The following is a 17,001-nucleotide window of genomic DNA, read 5'->3' as shown; positions in this document are numbered from 1 at the left end:
ACTCTGTAGACCAGGCTGGCCTCAAACTCAGAAATCCACCTGCCTCTGCCTTCCAAGTGCTGGGATTATAGGCATGCGCCACCACCGCCTGGCTTACTAGCTAATTTTCAAAGATTTATTCACTTATTATATAGAAGAGGGAAACAAATCTTGAAAATACAGTAGATATTTGATAAATATTTAAATTACTGTATTACAAAAATTATAAAAAAGCATTTTGAGATTCTTGAAAAATTCTTGTAAAAACTTGTGGGTAAGTTTTGTGAGAGGCAGAGAGTTAACATAAATTTTATAATTTTAAGGTAAACATAAAGTCTGAGATGTGTTCAGATATGAAGAAGCTGAACGCTTCCTCCATGTAAGGATCAAATGAACCATAATAATGTGAGCTAAACTACTAAAGGTACTGTCAAGTTCCTAAGCCAAAACTGTGAGAATTCTAATCTACACAATTGTTCAATTTCTTCATTTCACTATTGGCCTAAGTTAATTACATAGAATAATTTCCCACTAAATAACATTGTTCACACTTATCTGTTACCACAACTGACAGAAAATTTGTCAAAAAGTATCAACCATAACATCATTCACTTTCTTCAACTGTAGTCCTTTATACATTTTCCAGCATGTGCTCCATTCATAAATTCTACACATACACACACACACACACACACACACACACACACACAAAACCAGAATCCAACAGTGCAGTAAAACTGCAGGGTTGATCTCTTCATAAGTCAAGAAATCAGTGTAGGCAGCTAGAGGGATGGCTCAGTGGTTACAAGGACTGGCTGCTTGTCTAGAGCACCAGTTTTCAATTCCTAGCACCCTTATGGAAACTTACAAAGTCTGGAACTCCAGTTCCAAAGGGATCTGACCCCCTCTTCTGGGTACTGCATGAACCTGGTACACATACATACAGGCAAAATACCCACACACAATATAAAAATAAATGTCAAAAATAAAAATAAATCAATGTAATAGGCCTTGATAAGTCTTCTTTTAATGAAGTACTGGTATATATAAAAATAAGATAGAAACAGTAGCCAGCATGTAAAGAGGCTTTTTGGTGTTTTAGTGCTAAGAATACAAGCTTCTACCAATGAGCTAAGCCCTCAACTTCTAATGGTTCTTCTTTTCTCTCTTGGCACAGTGTCTAATGTAGAATAGCCTCTAACTCCATATGTAGCAGGAACTGGCCTTGAACTCCTGGTCCTCCTGCCCTAGACTGCTGAGACTGAAGGTATGTGTTACAAAATCTGGCTCTAAAGTGTATTCATTCATTCATTCATTTATTGAGACAGGGTCTCTCTATATCCTCGTTGTTCCTGAACCCACTATGTAGAAATTCATCTACTATAATTAAAGGCATGTACCACCATGCCCAATCCTAATTTGGTTTTTTGAGACAGGGTTTCTCTGTAGCCCTGGCTGCCCTGGAACTCACTCTGTAGACCAAGCTGTCCTTGAACTCAGAGATCTGCCTGCCTCTGCCTCCTAAGTGCTTGGATTAAAGGTATGAACTACCACTGCTAAGCCTAAAATATATTTCTTTCTTTTTTTTTAAGATTTATTCATTATTATATCTAAATACACTGTAGCTGTCTTAAGACACACCAGAGGAGGGTATCTGGTCTCATTACGGATGGTTGTAAGAACTCAGAACCTTCGGAAGAGCAGTCAGTGCTCTTAACCACTGAGCCATCTCTCCAGCCCCTAAAATATATTTCTTAATATGAGATGTAATCTACAAAATTTAGGAAAACTCTGATTTTAATAAGAAGTTGGATTTTTATGTTCCTTTACTGGAGGATATCTTAAAGCCTTTGGTGACTTAGCACACACATAACTGTCTTGGGACACGTTAAACAATGCTTGCCTCATACCTAGTTCAAAAAGCAAAACAAAAATAAGAGAATTGCCAGAAGAGTCAAGAAAAATCTAGAAATTTCACTGGATATTTATATACTTCTATGAATTTCTGCAATCTGCTTAAAATATTCTGCAAAATGACATTTGTACAAATAAGTTTAAATGTTTGTATAAATCAAGTTTCTTATCTTAAGTGTGGACCTTCGGAGTTTGGGTACACATGACAGTTTTAGTTAGGTTAGCATGAGTAGTGTTTAAGCACACGAGTTCCCATTCTGGCTCTGTCATTTATTGGCTACGAAGCGTTGTTGCTATCTAATCTTTTTCCTTATATGGTAAATGGAGAATAAAAAGCAATGTCCTCAGACCTAGAATTTTTATGATTGAGATATGTACATTCGGTCAGGTCCTGGAATGGTAAGAAGCATTCAGCATATAATATTCATTACTGTCGGATTAACACTGGCACAGCATCAGTCTGCTTATGTCAGGCAGAGCTCAAGAAACTGCAAACACCATGCTGCCGCCTAGTGGGCACCTTGGTTTAAAAACCAACGCAGTAATTAAACATACTCTCAAGCCATGAAAGCACACTTCCTCGGTCATCACATTATACATTATCAACCTCAGACCAACCTATAAGCCAAGGAAGGGGTTTTGTCAATAGTCGAACTGGCTGAAGAGCTGTAACGGATTAGAGAATGTGTTCTACCACACAGTGTTTGCTGATTTTGAGGCTCCTGGATTTTTTTTTTCTCCTTAAGGTATAAAACAAAGATAGTCATAGACATTTGTCACAACTAAGACAAAAGAGAAAATGATCAAATATTATCAAAGACCAATTCCTCTCTAAATGGATGGCTCTTAATGGACTTCACATGGTCGAAACAGAAGGTAACAATTAATATGGGTTCCCTTAAACTCTTTGACAGTTCACAATCATTTTTTTCTAAAATTCAATGTGAGGTAGATCAAAATAATGTATGAATAATTTAAACCCATAATAGGAATTAAGGAAGCAGTTTTTTTGTTGGGGGGAGCATTGTTTTTGTTTGTTTTTGTTTTTCCGAGACGGATTTTCTATATAGCCTTGGCTGTCCTCGAACAAGCCCTGTAGACCAGGCTGGCCTCAAATATACATCCACCTGCCTCTGCCTCCAAAGTACTGGGATTAAAGATGTGGGCCACCACTGCTTGGCTAAAGACAGAAATTTTATTCCCAGCAAATTTCCATTTAAATCTGTCTGTAAAGAGCACACGTGAAGAACGAATGATATCGTCAAATCCGTGCATTCCGAGGCTAAGGCAGGAGGATTAAAAAATTTGGACGTCCTCCTGTACGTCCTTGTCTGACAAGGACGTCCTTGTATCAAGACCTTGTCTGAAAACTCAAAATCTAACAGAATAAAATTACCAGAAGAATAACGGAAAATCTAAACATTTCCTTGAATATTTACATACCTCCATGATTTGAAGTTACAATTTTTGCCCTATGCTTGAACTGTTTTGTAAAGTAATACCCTCCAGTTCACTGAGTTTTTAAAATGTGACAAAAAAATTCCAAGCAGTCAACTCCGTTGACAAGTGTCCAACATTATAACGCTGTATTTATAACGTAAAAGCGGGTTCAAACAAAAGCAAACACCCTAAAGCACACAACCCTATTAAGAAAACTCAAGAATCACATTACCAACCAGCAGACCTGATGGATGGCGGCTTGTGGTGGCTGGTTCTAGACTCTCCTGACAGGAGACTCGAGGGCGACCAGGCCCGGGAAGTCAGCGCGAGGATTTGGTGGGACACCTGAGGGCCAGAGCAACCTTTATAAGAACACTAGGTGAAAATGTTAGAGCGACTTCCTGACAGCGCCGAGCATGCGTCACCTCAGCGAAGACCGCTCTGCGCTCAGCATCCGGGTCATCTTCTCCTACCCAAAGGCGCTTCCGGTTTCCAGTCCGCATTTGTGCGGCCCCCTTTAAGGACTTGGAGCGGTCTGTATTAGACCTTTGTTTGTTTGGGATTTTTTGGGTTTTTTTTGTTTTTGTTTTTGTTTTTTTCAAGACAGGGCTCCTTCCCTGGCTGTTCTGGAACTCACTCTGTAGACCAGGCTGGCCTCTAAAACAGACATCCACCTGCCTCCGCCTCCTGAGTGCTGGAAATAAAGCACGTACCACCACCGCGGGGGCGAGGGAGGGATGTTGGGACAGTGTCTTACAACGTATCCTTGACTGGCCTGAAACTCACAGAGATCCATCTACCTGTCCCTACACCCAAAGGGCTGGAATTAAAGAACTGTGCCACCATGTTCTGTTATGTTCATTTTAAACAGTCTTTGGAACAGTTTAAAAACCAACAACAATAAAAAAAACAGTGCTATTGATTAGGAACAATGGACGCTGTAAGAACAGGAAGGAGGAGATGTCTATCCATTATGCCAAAATCTTATGATTTTGGATGTTTGATGTGTTTATTTTTCATGAATGTGTTATTTTGTTTGGTTTGGTTTGGTTTTTTTGTTTTTCAAGGCAGGGTTTCTCTGTATAGGCTTGACTGTTCTGGAACTCACTCTGTAGACCAGGCTGGCCTCTGCCTCTGCCTCCCAAGCGCTGGGTTTAAAGGCATGCGCCACCACTGCCCGGCTATGAATGTGTTATTCATCAAGAAGACAATGTTTTTCATTTATTTGTTTTTTAAGTGAAATATTACATAGGAAAGGAAATGTAGGAAGCAAACAAGATGGCTCTGCAGGTGAAGTCACCTGCTGCCAGACCTGATGACCTCTTAGGTCTATCACAAGTTGTCCTCTTACATCTTCCTGTGCCAGGGAGAAGGGAACAGGAAACAGGGAAGGGGTAGAAGAGAAGGAATGGGAAGAGGGAGAGGGAGGGGGACAGAGATAATTTTTAACTTTAGAGAAAAAGAAATTCTAATCTTACTGATTGCACCTCTTCTCTGTTCTGAAACCTAACAATATGGTTCACAGTTGAGAACTCATTCCATGCAACTATTAATACAGTATGTTCCAGGCCTACAGAGCTTGCCCATGCTACCAAAATCTGAAAGGACTCTGATCTAACTATGCTATCAATAAAACATATTTAGGAGTTGGGAAAATGACTCAGTGGTTAAGAGCACATACTGCTTCTGCAGAAGATCTGAGTTCAATTCCAAATGCAGTGACTCACAAGCAGCTATAATTTCAGTGCCAGGCAGATTCCATGCTCCTGGCCTTCCCAGGCACTTGTGCTCATTTGCATACATATGCACACATAATTAAAAATAAAAATGAATATTGAAGCTGGAATGTTGGCTCAGACATGCATAGGGTATACAACTATACATACAGGTCAAAATATGCTCATATACACAAAATAATACCAAAAACCCTGGGGCTGGAGTTACAGGTGGGTTAAGCCACCCAATGTGGATACTGGGAGCAGACCTTGGATCCCCTGGAAGAGCAGAGCATGCTCTTAAACGCTGAGCCTTCTCTCCAGCCTATGAGCTTATCTATCTTTAGTTGTAGCTGCCTATTGGTGTCTAGAGTTGGCTCCTTTCTAGTAACCTTGCAACACCCCCAAACTGAGCCAATTCCTCTGGGATAAACTCTGAATTTTCTCTCCTGCTTTGTAAAGCTCTCTGTCTCACATTACTATCAAATCTAGAAGTGTTTGGCTTTTACCATCCCCTTCTAATAATTTCTATCCATGTTTCTCCAGATTATTTCCAGGATCCCATGCCTGAGTGTTGTAAGCTAGCTTCCTGCTCTCCGAGCTTTACATTTTCAACTTACAACTATGTGTATTTATCTTAAACTATGTTTGAATTTTTTTCTTTTATATATAGTCAATGAGAGAACACAGAAAACAACTATCCTTATAGCTTCTCAAGGAATAATAAGCAAACTAAACAAGTCATAACATGGGATAACTGTATATTTTTTTAGTCATTCAGAACTGATAAATAAGTATAATTGTTCCTGCTGCAAAGAATATTTTAATAGCTTGATGTTAGCTAGCAATGCCAACAAGGGAGCTTGCTAATCATTGTTCTAACAGTTCTCAGCTTTATTTTTCTTTGTGTCTCATAAAACTATCCAAGTTGAGAGGCAAGCTAAAGCTTCAATAAAATAATTCAAGGCTGGAGAGATGGCTCCATGGTTAAGAGCACTCACTGCTCTTTCAGAGGACTGTGGTTCAAGTCCCAGCATTCATATGGCAGCTCACAATTATCCATAACTCCAATTCCAAGGATCCTACCACCTTGTCTTAGTAAGGGTTAATATTGCTATCATGAAACACCATGACCAAAAGTAAGTTTGGGAGGAAAGGGTTTGTTTGGCTTACACTTCTACATCATTGTTTATCGTTGAAGGAAGTCAGGGCAGGAACATATTTTAGTTGTCCACAGAGCCATCCAGATCAAAGCCTAGTTAGGCATGTTGGTACAAACCTGTAATTCCAGCACTGAGAAGACTGAGTTAGAAGCATCTAGCCTAGTCTGTATAGCAAGACCTTATTTCATAAAAGGAATCAAAGAGGTTGGTGAGTTGCTTCATCAGGTAATGATCCTCTATCTAAAGGTAGGAGATAACTTACTCCAAAAAGCTGTTCTCCGATATCTATACATGTGTTCAAGGAGGTAACTTCAAAAATCTGATCTCTGGGGGCTGGTGAGATGGCTCAGTGGGTAAGAGCACTGACTGCTCTTCTGAAGGTCCTGAGTTTAAATCTCAACAACCATATGGTGGCTCGCAACCACCTGTAATGAGATCTGAGGCCCTCTTCTGGTGTGTCTGGTTTTTTTTGTTTGTTTGTTTGTTTTGTTTTGTTTTGTTTTGTTTTATTTTTCGAGACAGGGTTTCTCTGTATAGCCCTGGCTGTCCTGGAACTCACTCTGTAGACCAGGCTGGCCTCAAACTCAGAAATCTTCCTGTCTCTGTCTACAACTAAAATCTTTAAGACAGCTTCTTGCTATGTGTCTTGACTGATGCAGAATTCACTATGTAGATCAGGTTGGCCTCGAACTCACAGAGATTCATGTTCTTTTTTTCCTGAGTGTTGAGACTGAAAGCATATGCCATTGTGCCCAGTTAATAAATACAAAATCTTTTTAACTCCACCTAACCCACATCAGCTGATGAGAGTTCCTCATCTTTCCAGTGTTCTTCCCTCTTTGTTTCCTGTTTTACCTAATCAATCCATTTAATGAAGTCTTACATATATGTAATTAAGAGTCTTCCTGATGATAATAAAATCTATTGAACCAGTGAATACTGGTTATAATGCAGACTTATTTTTGCACTTGATGTAGATTAAAGTCCCACACTATCTCAATCTAGTTCTTACCATAATTGTCAAAGGATGAAAGTATGTTGTTTTTAGTTGATGTAATAAAGGGAGTGATCATATTTACATGTCTCCCAAACTAGTCTCTCTCAGATCACACTTTTCACATCCTACATAGCTAGAATGTGTTGTGAATGAACACAATGACTCCCTAAGAGAATAACAAGAGATAATATCTATGCAAAGTAAATGAACAGGTTTCTACAGCCTACGTACACATGGCAGTGAAAACATGTACTGAAGCTTGTTACAGTTACACAACTGTAACACCCTTCATTATAGTTATTTACGTTTATGCTTGTGGACAAAGTTCCATTTTTCTCCCCCGCCCCTTTTATTTATTTATTTATTTTATTTTATTTTGGGGGGTGGGGTAGGGTGGGATGGGGGATGGTCCTTGCTGTGTTATCAATAACAGGACTAAATGCCTAGTTCCAATTAATCATCTTACCTCAGACTTCTAAATTGCTGCAACTATAGGCATGCACCACCAACCTGGCAATCAGAGATTGTGTCTTAGTAATTTTGTGTCTATGACCCAGTCTAGTGCTTGACACAAAACACACATTTAGTAAATACTTACAGATAAGTAACTGAAGTAGAAGTTATTTATAGCTCACAAACTTTCATGTAACAATTAGTAGAATCAACCTTGGCTGAAATCTCTCCAAAAACTGCTGGATTTGTTGACTTTTCACTCTGATGTGTTTAACATGTCAATCATCTATAGAATTTGAGATACTATGGAGGAATCAATTATAAGACATTATCTAAATTATGAGCTATATATGAAAGAGGTTCTACTTTTAATTTATAATTTATTGATTACATACATATTGCACATGGAAAGAAATATGAAAAGTGGGGCTAGAGATGTTTCAGCAGGTAAGAGCACCAATTTTGGGTGCCCAACTACCACTTATAACTCTAACATGCTTCTGGCCTCCTCAGAAACCTGTATTTGTGTGCACATGCACACATGAACATACACATAATGAAATTTTTTAAATCTCTTTTAAGTTTTAAGAGTATCAAAATGTGGTGATGTGGATTAAAATGGGCTCCATGTACTCATATATTTGACTGCTTAGTTACTGTATTAGTCAGGGTTTCTATTCCTGCACAACATCATGACCAAGAAACAAGTTGGGGAGGAAAGGGTTTATTCGGCTTACTTCCACATGGCTGTTGATCACCAGAGGAAGTCAGGACTGGAACTCAAGCAGGTCAGGAAGCAGGAGCTGATGCAGAAGCCATGGAGGGATGTTCCTTACTGGCTTGCTTCCCCTGGCTTGCTCAGCCTGCTCTCTTATAGAACCCAAGACTTCCAGTCCAGGGATGGCACCACCCACAAGGGACCCTACCCCCCTTGATCACTAATTGAGAAAATGCCCACAGCTGGATCTCATGGAGGCACTTTCCCAACTGAAGCTCTCTTCTCTGTGATAACTCCAGCCTGTGTCAAGTTAACACACAAAACCAGCCAATACAGTTACCAAGGAGTGGAACTTGTTTGAAAAGATTAGAAGGATTAGGAGACCTTGTTGGAGTAGGTGTGGCCTTCTTGGAGGAAGTATGACACTGGGGGTGGACTTTGTGGTTTCAACTTCATACTAGGTTCATGGTTGCTCTCCCTGCTTATGGATCAGGAGAATAGTTCTCAGCTACTTCTCCAGCACCGTGTCTGCCTGCTGTCAAGCTGATGTAATGATAATGAACTAAGCCTCTTAAGCTCTAAAAAAGCCCAGTTAAATGATTTCTTTTATAAGGGTTGCCTTGGTCATAGTGCCTCTTCACAGCAATAGAATAGTAACTAAGACAGAATTGTTCTTCATATTACTTTACTCTTCTAGATCTCTCCTCAGACTTTGGCTTTTTTTTTTCTTGCAATAGAATGATTCATCTTTGTTAGTGTTCTATTTGTTTGAACTTCTAAGTCAAACTTAATAAAGAAGCAGCAAGAAGACTCACTGCATAAAGTACTCACCACCAAGGCTAACAATGTGAGTTTGATCCCAGGGCCCCACATGGTATAAGGAGGGGACTGACTCTTTAATGCATACACATACACTTATACAAGCACACATAAACACACACACAAAGAAACAAAGAAAGAGCCGGGCAGTGGCAGCTCATGCCTTTAATCCCAGCACTTGGGAGGCAGAGACAGGAGGATTTCTGAGTTCTAGGCCAGCCTGGTCTACAGAGTGAGTTCCAGGACAGCCAGGACTATACAGAGAAACAAAGAAAAAAGAAAAAGAAACAAAGAAAGAGAATAAACTCTAATGAAAAATTACTAAAGATGTGGAAGAGTAACAACAATTTTATAAATATACTTTCTTGGCACTCTAATTAAATGCTCATTCTGACTTCCTAACTGGTGTTTTAATAACATCAATCTCCCAGTTAACCAGAAAACTGCATAGTGATTAGATAGTTCTCTCTCTTAGTCATCTCAAGTTACAGGTCTTCCCCATAAGTAAAGGAAAGTGAAATAATAGGTTCTAAGATGGCTTGATGGGATTTCCATTTAATAAAATAAAAAGAAACTTTAATTCAGCATTTTAGGGGTAAAAATTTTAATTATTATTAGGATGATTTTTTTCTTTACTACAGATAACAGAAAAACTCTATATAAGTTGAATTAATCAATTAGGAAATATTTTGTTTCAGACCTCAGGAAAGCAGGCAGTGGACTTCAGATGTTCCTGGATCTTCTCAATGATCCACTTTGTTTTGCCCTGAGGTAGGCCACATCTCAAAATGGCTAGCATGACAGTTTTCGGGTCTGAAGACTGGGTTGAACATCCAGGTACATAATACAAAGACAAAGAACAATACCCTACTGTCTAGTGACTATTCAGAAGAGAGAAAAGCCTTTTCCAGAAACCTCCCAGCAGATATCCTGTCACATCTCATTAATGCAAACTCATTCATTATTTATAGATCTTAGCAACCATTTTTATCTGGGGCTCACCAAGGATCCATCTCCATGTTGAACATGGTGACACCCACCTGTAATGCTACACTGGAAGCTGAGGCAAGAGGATGATGAGTTTGAGATCAGTCTGTGCTATGCAGATTGATAAAAATGTCAGGGGAGGGCATTAGTGACGTGGCTCAGCTCTTGAGAAGACCCAAGTTCAGTTCCCAGCATGTACATCAGGCATCTCACAACTACCTGTAACTCCAGTTCAAGGGTATCCAAAGTCTCTGACCTCCATGGGCATTGACATACAAATACAAATACACAAGCACACACACACACACACACACACACACACACAGTTTCAAATACTTTTTAAAATAATAATCACCAGGGCTAAAGAGTTGGCTCAGTGGTTAAAAGCACTGACTGCTCTTCTGAAGGTCCTGAGTTCAAATCCCAGCAACCACATGGTGGCTCACAACCATCATGAGATCTGATGCCCTCTTCTGGTGTGTCTGAAGACAGCTACAGTGTACTTACATATAATAAATAAATAAACCTTAAAATTTTTTTCAAAGATGTAACGCTAAGCTTGTGGTCTCGTCAGATTAAAGTCTGACACTTCCAGTTTTCTTTTCCTTTATGCTCAGGAGTTCTCTTTACTAACTAGAACTGGTTGAAACACCAGGGAAGGGCTGAAGAGATGACGCAGTGGTTAAGAGCACTGGCTGCTCTTCCAGATGACCCAGCTTCTATTCCCAGTCCCCATATGGCATTTTCACCCTTCTTCTGGTCTCTAAGGTTACCAGGTCCCCATGTGGTCCAAAGACATGCATTCAAATAAAACACACATATGCACGAAATAATAGCAATAATAATAATAATTTATAATAAAATACTAGGGAGATCTGGGGGTTGGAATTAACTCTATCTGCATTCACATCCTGTTGATCCTACCTTGTGCCTGGGTGTTCAAATACTGACTTATCATGCTGTCCAATTAGTTAGGGGTTTACCCAGAAAGTGCACAGCTTGTGCTGAGCCTCCCATGTTCTCTTCCTTCTTCCTTTTATCATATCTTGATTAAAGAGGCAGACCACAACTTCAAAAATAAGGTTTACTTAAGCCCTGTCTACGTATATTTGATGAATGGAGTAAAGGTATTCATTTCCTACTAGATACTTGCTTTCAGATGAAAAAGAACCTCCACTTAGGCTGCAGCATGCAATACTCATGAATGCTCGTCCTTGGCCAGCTGATTCTTTCTTTTTCCTTGAATATTAGTTACACAATGTAGATAAAATACCTGATTGATTTAGGAGGCTTCTCCCCATTGCTCCAACTGTTGAAACTCCAACTGTGGAGTGAATAAAGGAACAAAGCATCAAAGAACAAAATCATCCAGCAACAAAAAGCAGTTGTACCATTGGCATCAATGACTCGGTAATGCAAATATGCAGAGCCTTTCTTCCATTTTTATTTTCTGTTGGATGTTTTGCCTGCATGTATGCGTGTGTACCACATATGCATCTGGCACCCAGGAAGGCCAGAGGAGGTACCAGTGCCCTTGAGAGGGACTGGAGTTATAGGTAGTTGTGTGCTGCCATGTGGGTGTTGGGAGTCAAACCCAGATCCTCAAGGAAAGAGAGCAGCCAGTGCTTTTAATCACTGAGCCATTCATCTCTCCAGCCCCATACAGATCCTTTTATGAGGGAAAAAGGTGATTCTCTTCCTTAGCCTGAGCAGAGTCTCAAACTTATAGGAAGTAATGAGGCAGCTACCCAGATAATTAGTTCATTTGCCCTTCCAAGTCTGTTCAGTTGCTTAACTAGATATATCCTGGACACCTTCTTTGTTTGTCTTCAAATGATTTTAACTCCTACATGATATTTATAAAAATACAGTACCATTTTTACACCAAAGCATTACTCACCAACTTTTCAAGGACAGACTCTCTCTTCTTTCAGTCACAATAAATCTCTGTGACATTAATAGGAACGCCACATGAGAAAGAAAAGGTTGAAGGACCCCTTAAAACACTGCTATGAAGCGCCTGGAATATTTGCTAGCTCCTCTGTTTCCAGGGTTTGGTAGGTCAAATCAGGTGCAGGAGACTATATCCAAGGTGTGAGTCTAACTTAAGCACAACACATAAACACAATGCCAATTTGAGGTAGTTTATCAAAAAAGTCTTCAGCCTGATTCATCTAGCATGCAAAATCAAATTCTAGCTGAATGGAATGTCACCTAAAACACCCGATGGGGACCGGCAAGATCTTGGCTCAACGGGTAAAGGCATTCGCTATTACAAGCCTGGTAACCTAAATTTAATCCTCAGAACACACATAAAGATGGAAAGAATTACCCCCACCACATGCACACTATAGCACACACATGCACACATCAACATCACGCACCCACACAGACAATAATAGTAACAGTAACTTAAAACACCCATGGGGGTAGGGGAGCTGGAGAGCTGGCTCAGCTGGTAAGAGCACTGACTGCTCTTCCGAAGGTCCTGAGTTCAAATCCCAGCAACCACCTGGTGGCTCACAACCATCCATAATGAGATCTGAAGCCCTCTTCTGGTGTGTCTGAAGACAGCCACAGTGTACTTACATGTAATAAATAAATAAGTCTTTGGGGCAGGAGGGAGCAGGGCTAAGTTAGCAGCTTCACTCCAGGATGTAGCAAGCAAGACCTGGAGCACGACTGAGAAAAACCATATCTCTTCTCATTTTTCACCCCTTGTACTGTCCACCATACTCCCGGCTGCCTGTGCCACCAAGGATCAACCTGATGGAGTCACCAGACCTGGCCAGCGGAAGAGTCATCATCTGCACTCAACTGTAACACCAAAGATTTTAGAGCCAGAAGGAAATAAAATTTCAGTTCAAACACCTGTGCCACAGCTAAAAGATAGAATAAAGAATAATAATAAAAAAAAAATCAGCCCAGTGGTGGTAGCGCACACCTTTAATCCCAGCACTTGGGAGGCAAAGGCAGGCAGATTTCAGAGTTCGAGGCCAGCCTGGTCTACAGAGTGAGTTCCAGGACAGCCAGGGCTACACAGAGAAACCCTGTCTTGGAAAAAAAAAAAAAAATCAAAAAGCCACGAAGTTCAAACACTCTTCCCGAAGTCAAATAAGCTCATTCCAAATGTATGCTCATCTGTGCTTCCTCAGGGTTGAAGCCTTACTGATTAAGCCAGTAAGCCCAACAGAATTAAATGGGTTTTTGGGTTTTTTGGTTTTTTGGGTTTTTAGGTTTTTCGAGACAGGGTTTCTCTGTATAGCCCTGGCTGTCCTGGAACTCACTGTGCCACCGCTGCCCAGCAGAATTAAATGTTTAAATCATTTCACTCTATATAAATTCCCTGACTGCTGTGTATATAATCTATACTGTGAGAAGGAGACCAGAAAAAGGTTTTAGATGCAAGCTTATTTCCATAGCTAATTGTAGATAATTCTATCAAACTAAAACCTCTTAAAATAACGTTTTGTTTCTGATCCCTTCGCTAACATAGAGGAGTAACAAGATTATATAAAAAGAAAAAACTCTAATCTTCTAAGTAGATTTTTCCAAAGTAAAGGGCTGCACAAAGACCCAAGTCACAGAGCAGCCTAGAAAGGCTGAAAAGTGAGTGAATTTTCACTCCCTGAAAACGGAGATCAAGGACAGGCCAACCAGAGCCCAAGAGGAACAAACAGGTGGCAGACTTGAGAATTGTCACTTGGTAGGTCTACCATGGGAGGGTCCAGACAGGGAGAACTGTAAAAGACACCATTCGATTCTGGTACTTACCCCTGTTAATAAACAATGGTATGCAAAGAAAAAAAGTCTCCATGGAGCTGAGAGATGACTATAACTTTGGTCAGCTCTCACTTCCTGTAACTCCAGCTTCAGGGGATGAGATGCCCTCTTCTGGCCTCTTCAGGAACCTGCACTCACATGCCCACACCCACCCAGATATACACACAGATACACAGTATGTAAAATAAAGTATAATATTTTTAAAAGAAAAAATTGGGGCTGTAAAGTTGGCTCAGCAGTTAAGAGCACTATTGTTCTTCCAAAGGTCCCGAGTTCAATTCTCAGCAACCACATGGTGGCTTACATCTGTAATGGAACCAAATGCCCTCTTCTGGTGTGTCCGAAGACAGCTACAGAATATTCACATACATAAAATAAATCTGAGAGAGAGGGAAGGGGGGAGGGAGGGAGGGAGGGAGGGAGGCAGAGAGACAGAGAGGGAGAGGGAGAAGGAGGGAGAGGGAGAGAGAGAGAGTGTGTTTCTTAGGCTGAAGATGCAGCTCGGATGGCAGAGTTCTTATCTGGGATGCCCAAGGCCTGAGTACAATTTCCAACACTTTGTAAAGCCAGGTATTTTGGTGACTGCCTACAATCCTATCACTTAGGAGGTGAAAGCAGGTTAATCAGGAGTTTAAGATTATCTTCAGCTACATATGGAGTCTGAGGCTAATATATGAATGCCTTCTGAAATTCAAGAATGAGAAAACGGTGAGGACAGGAGAGAGAAATTGACTAGACACTGCAGGGATGTTCACAGGCAGGAGCAGGAAATGTTCTTGCTTCTCTTGCCAGGAATGCCAGAGGGAGCTCTTATTTCCTACCTCCTCCTACCTGGAAGCTGTAAGCGAGGGTGGGACTGAAACTCAGTCCAGACACGGCTCTTGTCGGATAAACTGCATTGAGATTATATCACTGAATTTCTGTGGTGGAGATGGATTATATCTATTCACTAGTTTCAGCCCATCTCCCAAAAGATTTTAGGATCTCCACGCTTAGTGGCAAATGCTATAGTCAGCCTGTAGGGCATTGAGGTTAACAAGACTCAGTGGAGGCTATTTCCTCTTGGTCAGCAGAACGGAATCTACATTTGACCTTGGGTGGAGACCTGATATTCCGGTCTGCCCTAAAGATTAGAACATTTCCTACTGTTGCCTCCTCCCGTCAATCACCTGGCCAAGAGACCACCCCTTAGGAAAGCTGATTCATCTTAAGGTGTTCTAAGTAAAGAATGGGAGGAATAGTTATTCCCTTAACGAGATAATGTACTTTTCCTTTTCAGAAACCCCAACCTTGCTTACACAGCCTTTGCTACACAGCTAAGCCTGCTGGATTTTCTGAATTTCTCTTTCCTTTAGAAACTGGCCAGAGCCAGCCTGGACCCATTCTTTCCGACACTTTGGAAGTTTCTCCCAGTCCCCGATCTTGTGGCTGTTTGCTGGACTCCACACCTTTCTCAAACTTTTTTTCTCTTTTCCCCCCTGATGGCTGCCAAATACTTTAACTTACCTGTTCTATTGTTTTGGGTTTTGGTATTTTTGGTTTTTTTAACTCTAATAAAATTGTCCTTAAGCTTCCTTCTGGGTCCATTCTTAAATTATTTTATAAAAAGACATAGAACCCACAGAGAGTTCCCCAATTTCCCCAGCAGCATGTATGGCTCCCCAAACTCACACAGAAAAGGAGGCAACAATGTTTTGGTTTTTTTGTTTTGGGGGATTATTTTGTTTTATTTTTGTGGGTTTTTTATTTTTGTTTTTGTTTTGTTTTGTGGGGTTGTTTGGTTGGTTTGTTTTGTTATTTGTTTTGCTTTTGTTTTATTTAGTTAGTTGGTTGATTTCTTTTGTTTTGTTTTTTAAAGATTTATTTTATTTATTTTATGTGTATGGGTACACTGTAGCTGTATCCGTGAGCCATCATGTGTGTAGCTGCTTGGAAATGAACTCAGGACCTCTGCCTGGTCCAGCTCGTTCCAACTCCGCTTGCTCCGGCTCTGCTCTTTCCGGCCCGGTTCACTCAAGCATAATTCACTGTAGCTGTCTTCAGACGCACCAGAAGAGGACATCAGATTTCATTATGGGTGATTGTGAGCCACCATGTGGTTGCTGGGATCCGGACTCAGGACCTTCGGAAGAGCAGTCAATGCTCTTACCTGCTGAGCCATCTCGCCAGCCCGGTTTCTTATCTTTTTAGGATTTTCTTTTTCTAAAATAGACTTTTTATTTGTCACTACTAAAAATTTGGACTTCAAACAGATTCTTGCACTGGTGGTTCATATCCATCAGCTCCTTCATCTAGCACCTGTCTTGTCCACAGTCGATATTTTAGAACTACCTCCTGCAGCGTGGAGCTCCATGAGTTTTCTCAACCCCAACTTGGATTTCTTCAGTATTTTCACTTTTGTAAGGAAGCTATCAAGAGGACAAAGGGATTGGCAAGCCTTTCCTGTCTTTCCCAGTGCTGCCTGAAATCAGTTTATCCACTTTCATCAAATCATTTGTCTACCTTTCTTGGGTTTCGATTTCGATCATCTTCTGGTTCTGGCAGAACTGCTGGTGCTGGGCATCAGCATCATCTGGATCTGATTGTTGTGGGGTTTTTTAGTGAAACCAACAAAGAACAAACAGAGCAAACAACAATAATCTGTCTTGACATCAGCATGAGCCTCAATCACAATCAGCCAATTTTAGACTATAGAACACATTTGGTCTGGGTAAGATCCATGACATGGAAGTTGTTCAGACAGTATTTGGATTTTTTTTTTTTTTTTGAAGTAATGTCTCTCTGTGGTACTTAGGCTGGCCTGGAACTCTGGGCACAAGCAATTCTTCTGCATTAAGTAGCAGGGACACTCCAGGTCAAGCAGTAACACAGATGTAAAAGCCACCATGCTTGACAATCTGATTCCCAGGAATCATAGTGAATGGAATACACATAATTGAATCCAATTCTGGCTCAGAAAAGCAGAAAAGAAATGTATTTAAAACTACTGGGAAATACACAAAAAATGATATAAGATCTGGAGGAGATTTAGAA

The 17,001-nt window shown here is 40.5% G+C and overlaps 1 protein-coding gene and 1 pseudogene across 8 annotated transcripts in view; both read right to left on the bottom strand.

Moving 5' to 3' along the window:
• The window catches only part of Ccdc73 (coiled-coil domain containing 73), a 118,509-nt gene extending 114,746 nt beyond the window's left edge, over nt 1–3,763 (bottom strand). For 4 of the 8 annotated variants that reach the window (XM_031371223.1, XM_031371229.1, XM_031371230.1 and 1 more), the window contains exon 1: nt 3,570–3,763. The gene's annotated coding sequence lies outside the window, so the exon portion shown is untranslated. Of the gene's footprint in view, nt 1–3,565 lie in introns of all 8 variants that reach the window. The other 4 variants (XM_031371225.1, XM_031371228.1, XM_031371224.1 and 1 more) reach the window with 2 other exon arrangements.
• A 12,449-nt stretch (nt 3,764–16,212) lies between these two features.
• Nucleotides 16,213–17,001, bottom strand: part of LOC116091753 — a 30,379-nt pseudogene continuing 29,590 nt past the window's right edge.

The sequence above is a fragment of the Mastomys coucha genome, unplaced genomic scaffold (assembly GCF_008632895.1).
Source record: "Mastomys coucha isolate ucsf_1 unplaced genomic scaffold, UCSF_Mcou_1 pScaffold15, whole genome shotgun sequence".
Taxonomy (NCBI): Eukaryota; Metazoa; Chordata; class Mammalia; order Rodentia; family Muridae; genus Mastomys; species Mastomys coucha.
Note: the sequence above shows the minus strand (reverse complement) of the source record. Positions and strands in the feature narration are given on the sequence as shown.